Source organism: Rattus norvegicus, chromosome 14 (assembly GCF_021556685.1).
Source record: "Rattus norvegicus strain SHRSP/BbbUtx chromosome 14, alternate assembly SHRSP_T2T, whole genome shotgun sequence".
Taxonomy (NCBI): domain Eukaryota; kingdom Metazoa; phylum Chordata; class Mammalia; order Rodentia; family Muridae; genus Rattus; species Rattus norvegicus.
The window spans coordinates 6034402-6040431 of NC_141547.1; the positions used below are offsets into that span (position 1 = coordinate 6034402).

Here is a 6030-nt window from a genome sequence, read left to right on the forward strand (position 1 = left end):
ACACTGTAGATGCACCAGAAGAGAGCATTGGATCTCATTTACAGATGGTTGTGAGCCACCATGTGGTTGCTCAGGACTCAGGACTGTGGAAGAGCAGTCACTGCCCTTAACCACTGAGCCACTCTCCAGCCCCAAAACCAAACCTGTCTTAAATGGAGATATCTTTTGTGGATAGAGAATGCTCCTCCCAGAAGCTATGGGTTATCGAATAAATCTTTTTTTTTTTTTTTTTTTTGGTTCTTTTTTTCGGAGCTGGGGACCGAACCCAGGGCCTTGCGCTTCCTAGGCAAGCGCTCTACCACTGAGCTAAATCCCCAACCCCAAATGTGTAGCCCAGGCTGGCCTCGAACTCGTGATCCTCCTGCCTCTGCCTCCTTCAGCAAATCCTACCGGCGTGCGCCACCACAACCGGCGAATAAATCTTAATGTCAGGCGTGGGACATTTTCCTATAAATTGTTGGCCAGGGAAATCCTGAAGTTTCTATGAACAATTCAGGATGCTGACATTGCTCTTGGCTGTCCTCTGGGACTTGATAAGGTCCTGTTCCTTTTAGTTATGCGCATAGGCAGTGGAAGCCTTCTGCCTACCAGCCAGCCTAGTAGGGGCTGCCCCTACCCCACCCAGAAGATGCTACGTGGGCTGCTAGGGAACGAGCTGCCTCCGATCTTACTGTGGGTCTGTCCAAGCTATGCTCTCCAATGAAATAGTGCATGGCTACTTAACTGTCTTGGTCAGGGCTCCTATTGCTGCAAGGAAACACCATGGCCAAAGCAACTTGGAGAGTAAAGGGTTTATTTAGCTCACACTTCCACAGTACAAAGGAAGTCAGAACAGGAACTCAAAAGGGGAAGGAATCTGGAGGGGGAAACTGATGCAGAGGCCAAGGAGAGGTGCTGTTTAAGGCTTGCTTCCTATGGTTTTGCTCAGCTTGCTTCTTTGTTTTGTTTTGTTTGATTTGTGTTTTTAGGTTTTTGGGTTTTTTTTTTTGTTGTTTTGTTTTTGTTTTTGTTTTTGTTTTTGTTTTTGTTTTTGTTTTCTGGCCAGGTTTCTCGGTGTAGCCCTGGCTGTCCTGGAACTCTAGCTGTAGACCAGACCCGCCTCTGTCTCCCAGGTGATGGGATTAAAAGACGTGTGCAACTACCAACCGCTTCAGCCTGCTTTCTTATAGCACCCAGGGCCACAAGCCAGGGGTGTCCCCTCCTACAATGGGCTGGGCGCTCCCACACCAATCACTAAGAAATGCTCTCCTTGCCTTTAGCCCAGTTTTATGGAGACGGTTTCTCAATCGGGGTTTCTTCCTTTTCAGATGATGACTCCAGCCTGTGTCAGGATGATGAAGAATTAGCCAGCACGATTGACCCCTTGTCAACTTGGCAAACAATACTTTTAAAGGCATATCTTTCCTTTTCTTCCTTTTTTTCCCCCTTCTTCCCTGAGATCTCAGATTAATACTACAAACACAAACATAATACAAACAAAATTCCCACAGACTTTACCAAGTCAAACACTTTAAAAGTTTAGTCTCTGTAAAAAATCCAAAATCTCTTTTCAAAATCCAAAGTCTCTCAACTATGGGCTCCTATAATAGAAAAGAACCTATCTTTCTCACTTCAAGACAGAAAAACCGGGGGCTGGGGATTTAGCTCAGTGGTAGAGCGCTTACCTAGGAAGCGCAAGACCCTGGGTTCAGTCCCCAGCTCCGAAAAAAAGAACCAAAAAAAAAAAAAAAAGACAGAAAAACCAGGACACAGTTACAACTTGAACAAAGCAAAACAAAACATTGAAATTCAATGTTCAATATCTGGGATTCACTCTTGATCTTCTGGGCTCCTCCAGGGAGGCTGGCCCAGTCTACAAATAAAGTCCAGGACACCCAGGGCTCTGTCAAACAAAGAAACCCCCGTCTCAAAAACCCACAACAAAACAAAAATGAACCAAGCAAGCAAACAACAATAACAAAAAACCCAGAAGATTTTTTTATTGTTTTTGGTCCATACAAGGTATCTCAGATGCAGGGGCCTCTGGGTACTTGGAGGGCCAGGGCAGACCCAGGACAGTTAGGCTGGTGTAGGGAAAGCTAGGAGGTTCAAAACGCGGGGGAACCAAGTGTACGCGGTAGGTCTGGGTTTGCCTCCCGGTTCCGTTGTCCTGTTCCAACCTCAGTTTCTTCTCTGGGTTACTGGGAGCGGTGGGGTCTGAGGTCTAAGAGAAAAGAATGTGCTCTCTCAGAATGCCTGCAGTGTTTTAAAGACTTAGGTTCATCACGTGACACTCCCCTCTCCCCTCCCCTCTCCAGCCTCCCCTTTTTCCCTTGCGGGGGCAGGGAGGACCACAATATACAAACCCCCTGGGAAGCAAGGTATGATGGGACATAGTGTCAGACAGCCTGAAGCTTTTGTCCTTTCCTGTCCGCTGCCCGGTGACACAATGCTTGGCCTTTATGGTGGCACCATGGACGTTCCTATGATGCTTGCCCTCGATGTCCGCAACACTGTAGTGAAGGAAGATCCCGGGTCCGGCGAGTAACTTATTACTCAGTGGTTACACACACGAAACGATGACCTGAGAGAGCTTCAGCAGAGGAGGGAGGTTGATGATGGAGGGAAGTAGGGAAGAAAGTAGCTAAAATCCACTCGTTATTTAAACATATGAAATTGTCAAACAAATAAACAAACAAACAAAAAAATACCTATAAAACAAGCCAATCTCTCGATTGGGAAATCGAGTCCACTAAAAAGAAATTGTAGAAGGAAGAATGAATGCCTCTTTTACGGCGCTCTGAGACAGGGTCCCTATTCTGTAGTCTGGGGTAGCCTGGAACTCATGGCAATCCTCCTGTCTCAGCCACACACCCAGATTACTTACATATTTTAGCGGGGCTCCTGTAAATCAATTTAGAACCCGTAACGAGTGCTAGGAAACAGTCTTTGTGCTTAGGATCATGAGTTTTGGACCAAGTAATTACTTCAGGCTGGAGAATCAAGTCAGGTGCTAGCCTTCCCAGCGTATTCTGTCAGGATGTCTATTAGCTTAGTTACTGCACACATGCATTTAGGACTTGTATGTAACAGTGGCCAAAGGTTAAAGTAAATGGTACTGAGAGGGCGTGGCATTTACTGTGAATATCATGGCAAGATAACATACAATAAAGCTTCACACTTCTGTCTTACTTATTTCTATTAATAACTCCCCAGAGAGTCTTATTTATTTTAGTTTACTTACACGTAATTAAATTGAGGTCCTCAGGCTGTCCTGGAACTCCTTAGGTAGCCCAGGATAGCCTCAGGCTAAGAGATCCACCTGCCTTGGGAATGCTGGGATTACAGGTACGGGCCAGCGTGCCTCATGTGGCTTTACTTATTTTCATAGTCTAGACTTTGTTGTGGCTTCCACATCTCACCTCACTCCCTAACCAGCCCAGCAGGCTGTTTCATTTCTGCCATGGCCATCACACTCAGGGTAAAAATGGATCACAATGGTGTCTACCTCACAGGGTTGCAGGGAGGCCTGAGCGAGAGCCGTGCAGTGCTCGCCACGGGGCCTCAGGCACAGAGCACTCAGTGAATGTGGCTGTTCTCATGTAGCATCTGTATTAGAACTCGCTCTCAGGCTGTCGAACCTGATATGTTCCTTTTACCGTAATTGGGATGAATTTTCTTCCCATAATTCCAGCACTTAAACATCTGTCGAGAATTGATAGTTACAATCTAAGTAACATACACCCCGGGAAACTGAGGCCAGAAAAGACAGCCAGGCAGAGGAATAGAAGCCCTAGTCTACACAGAGCGCAGGTGCAGGGTTCCTTACCCAGCTGCTCTTTTTCCACTGTGCACGCCGAAGATGGTTCCTGTGCTGTTCATGTGAAGTACCCAGCAATTCCATTCTCCACCTCTGCTGTCCGTCACCTGCCAGGCCAGCCCCTCTCCAGACCTGGCTGACCCGCCATGTCTGCAGGTGTCACCACCCGGAAGTTTTAGTCATTTGCTGCCCTCGCACCCCCGTGTAAAGTTAAGAACACATGGACATTGTGACATTGTGACAGTCTGGTTCTTCTTGTTCATAGGCCATCAGGTGGTCATCCTTACAGAGTTACTGGAGACAGCCAGTATCATGAGGCTTCCTCATTTCAACCACCCCGTTTTCTTCAGGCTTCCTTTCTTCTTGGTTTCAAAACAAGTGATCATCAGACCTCTCAGATGAGAAGTGGTGTAAACAAAGCAAAGAGGAATAAAAAGCATATATCCTTTAGGTAGAAGCAATCACCATGACTTTTCTTTCTGTTTATTTAACAACAATGATAATTGTGGGTGTGTCTATGCTGTGTGCTGTGCATTTATGTGTGTGTGTATATTTGTGTGTGGATACATGTGTGTATGTTGTGTGTGTTGTATATGAATGTGTGTTGTGTGTATGTGCATGTATGTGTGTGTATGTTGTGTGTGGTTATGTGTGTTGTGTGTATGGTATGTGTGTGTATGTTGTGTGTGGGTACACATGTGTATGTTGCCTGTGTTGTGTTGTATGTTGGTACGTTGTGTGTGTGTGTGTGTTCTGTACAGGTATGTGTGTGTATGTTGTATGTGTGTATGTGTGTTGTATATGTTGTATATGTCTGTGTGTGCAGTTTGTGTGTATGTATATGTATGTATATGTGTGTTGTGTTGTGTGTATGTATGTTGTATATATTCTGTGTGTATGTATGTTGTTGTGTGTTGTGTTGTGTTGTGTGTGGTTGTGTGTGTTGTGTGTGGGAATGTGTGTGTATGTTGCCTGTGTTGCATTGTATGTGGGTACATTTTGTGTGTGTGTGTGTTCTGTACAGGTATGTGTGTGTATGTTGTATATGTGTGTTGTATGTGTTGTATATGTCTGTGTTTGCAGTTTGTATGTATGTATGTATGTATGTATGTATGTATGTATATGTGTGTTGTGTTGTCTGTATGTATGTTGTATGTATTCTGTGTGTGTGTTATGAGGAATCAAATCCAGGGTCTTGAGCAGATTAACTTTGACATCTACCTCTGAGCTATACCTCCAGCATATCTTCAGTTTATTATTTTAGGCTATCTGGGAGTCTTCTCTTCATACCATTTGTGATCCTCCTCCCTTCTTGTTTAACTAACATAGCATTTCTTCTTTGTATGAAATGTTTACCTCTTAATAGCCCACAATACCTCACAATTAGTTGTGCTATAATCTTCTTGGTCTCTGTTTGTACGTTGTCTCTAGGTTTCTGCTTCACAAATACAATGTTATTATAATTAAGATCACGTTTCTAAGAAACAATACTGCTGCCAGTAAGAATGTCTGTCCCCAGAGAAGACCACGTCTGCCTTTGCCAATATTTAAACTTATTTACTAGATACCGTCTCAGGCCCATGTTACTGTAAGTCTGTTGCTACATGTGTTTCCTTCCCAGAAACATTGTGAGGAGTTTGAGCCTGATCTGAAATCAAGTCAGGGGGATCTCTTGCTTCCCTCAAAACCTACATGAAGGTGATATCCATCTCACCTTATCTTTCAGTGCTGGGGAACATCCTAGGGTCTATCAGATTAGGGAAGCCTGTGCCGCCCTGTGCCAGTGAGCTAGACCCTCAGGCCTGGCAGGCTGGGGAGGTCCTGTGTCACTGAGTTAGCCCCTTAGGCTGGTGTTGATGGATTTTCTTTTCTAGTATTTTATCTCTTTCCTGTGGGGTATTTTCAAAAGATCTTGAATAAATCCTCTTACCTTGTGTCACGCCTATACACCTACACAGCCCAAAATTTCTGTGATTGCCAGTTTTGAGATTTCTCTCCCACAGGTTTACCTTTGTGTCTCTCCCCCCACCCCCTTTTTTGAGTGGCCATAGTAACTTATTCTGTAGATCAGGAAAGATCCACCTACCTTTGCCTCCCCAGTGCTGGGATTAAAGATTAAAGGCATGTGCCACCACAGCGGGCCATTACCTGAGCTCTTTCTGAGTTTATGGGATTTTATTTCATGTGTGTGTGTGTGTGTGTGTGTGTGTGTGTGTGTGTGTGTGTGTGTG

The 6030-nt window shown here is 44.9% G+C and overlaps 1 long non-coding RNA gene across 1 annotated transcript; it reads right to left on the bottom strand.

Moving 5' to 3' along the window:
* Nucleotides 1-1954: 1954 nt before the first annotated feature.
* On the bottom strand, nt 1955-4030 carry LOC102546534 (uncharacterized). The gene is made up of 3 exons (XR_015637253.1): nt 3809-4030; nt 2346-2572; nt 1955-2203 (listed from the first exon to the last, which is right to left on the bottom strand). It is a non-coding gene; the product is annotated as an uncharacterized LOC102546534 (long non-coding RNA).
* Nucleotides 4031-6030: the final 2000 nt, after the last annotated feature.